The sequence below is a fragment of the Fulmarus glacialis genome, unplaced genomic scaffold (assembly GCF_000690835.1).
Source record: "Fulmarus glacialis isolate BGI_N327 unplaced genomic scaffold, ASM69083v1 scaffold4028, whole genome shotgun sequence".
Taxonomy (NCBI): Eukaryota; Metazoa; Chordata; class Aves; order Procellariiformes; family Procellariidae; genus Fulmarus; species Fulmarus glacialis.
Window position 1 is genome coordinate 14,882 of NW_009229998.1, and position 1,788 is coordinate 16,669.

At 38.6% G+C, this 1,788-nt stretch overlaps 1 protein-coding gene across 2 annotated transcripts in view; it reads right to left on the reverse strand.

Moving 5' to 3' along the window:
- The window catches only part of PPP1R17 (protein phosphatase 1, regulatory subunit 17), a 12,112-nt gene that overhangs the window by 1,834 nt on the left and 8,490 nt on the right, over window positions 1-1,788 (reverse strand). The window lies entirely within an intron of this gene.

The following is a 1,788-nucleotide window of genomic DNA, read 5'->3' on the forward strand; positions in this document are numbered from 1 at the left end:
GAAATAAATACTGTGATTGATCTTTGTGACTGAGTCAGTTTATGTGAACATGTGTATGCATGCTTGTTTTCTATATGTATACAGCAATATTACTTAGATTCTGCAAATGCAGATGCCAACAGAGACAAATGTTAGAATACCCACATGCCAAGTGCCATCCCCACAGAAGTTTTATAGTACCAATAAATTGCAAAAGCAACCAGACTAAGGTCAATGTTAAAACACTCAGATATGTTGGTGAAGGCTTTGAGCCAGTATATGAGTTACTGAGGTTTGGGTTCTTAAAAAGCTTTGAAGCCTAGCCATCCTAGAAGAAAAATAAAGCTTCATCCCTATCACGAAAGCACCAAAGAACAATATGACATGATATTGAAAGGAATTTGATTTCACAGTTCAAGGATACCATGGGGATTCCAGAAACCTTTTCATCAGCTGTAGGTGTGCTATATGAAGTATCTTTCCACGTATAAGTGTTTCCTTCTTCTGAAGTCCTTCTCTATTATATAGATAGGTTGTGGATCATACCTTCCACAAATATCTGCCTCTCCTCTCTTCTCTCTGTCTCTCTTTCTCTTTCTCTCTCTCATACTTAAAATGGTAAGTCCACCCCTTAAGGATCTTGAGGCTTTTATGTGATATCAAGATATCACAATTACTGTAACTGCTCTCTTTATTAGAGATTAAATCAATTGAGTGAAGAGAGGACAATGTGTTAGATAGAAAATGTTCTTGATCCCTGTTTTAACAGATTGTGTTGGTTTTGCCTCCCAGTAAAAAGCAAGTGACCCGTAAGATATATTTCATGCCCACATTCCTTGGTGTGGAGGTTAACATAGTCTAAAAACAGGATGAGGGTTACCATTGTGTTGAGACCAACGAAATCTCTCCCTAATTCGGTCTCCTGCTGTTTGCTCTCAGTCTGTGCTAACCAGCTGAGTTGTTCTGTCAAACCAACCTGTTTTGCTTCTTTCTGCATTGAAAGCCCTCTCACAGAGAAGGCTTTCAGTCTTGATGAGCTCTGAAAATAGAGCAATACCACACAGGAAGATTTTCTTCAACTTTGGAGTCTTTTCAAGAGGTGATGAATTAATGAAAATATTAACCTATACTGCCCTTCATTTAAGTTAGCTCCTGCTTCATTTGTATGCAGTTCTTGTGAACTAGCAGGTTTCAGGAGATAATCTGAAAGGCATGAATGAATATTATTTTGAAACACAAAGGACTTCATTTGTTCAAGCAACATTTGAGTAGCCACCATTGTTAAATGCAAAGACTTACGCCATTTTATGGAGATGGATGTAAATGTTCCCCACCCAGACTTCTATTCATATAGACAACTTAGACAAACACAGACAATTTTTTTCTGTTATCTTTGGGGTCTGGGTTGTGTTTTTTTTAAGGGAAGGGTGGGGTTTTGTTGTTGTTGTTGTTTCTTCTTCATGGAGCATTTGAGGAATGAGGAAATCGTAACTAAAAAACACTTAAAATGTGAAGCTACAATGGATCATTTGATGACAGCTAAGCTATTTTTGGGGTAAACTCAGGAATAGATCAGGAATGTAAGCTAAAGAAAGCTGCACTGTGCTTTATGATCGTGTGCACTCTCTGAATTACTAAGTGATGAAGGAAAAGTATGTTTACGTAATTCTGACGACCTGGTTATAGCACATAAACTAGCCTTTTTAGAGCAGATGCTAGAGACAGCTGGAAGGTAGCAGCCAAGCAGAGGTCCCCAGCTCTCAGCTGGACCCACATCAATAGCGTACCAGATGCTTACCACAGTCAGCA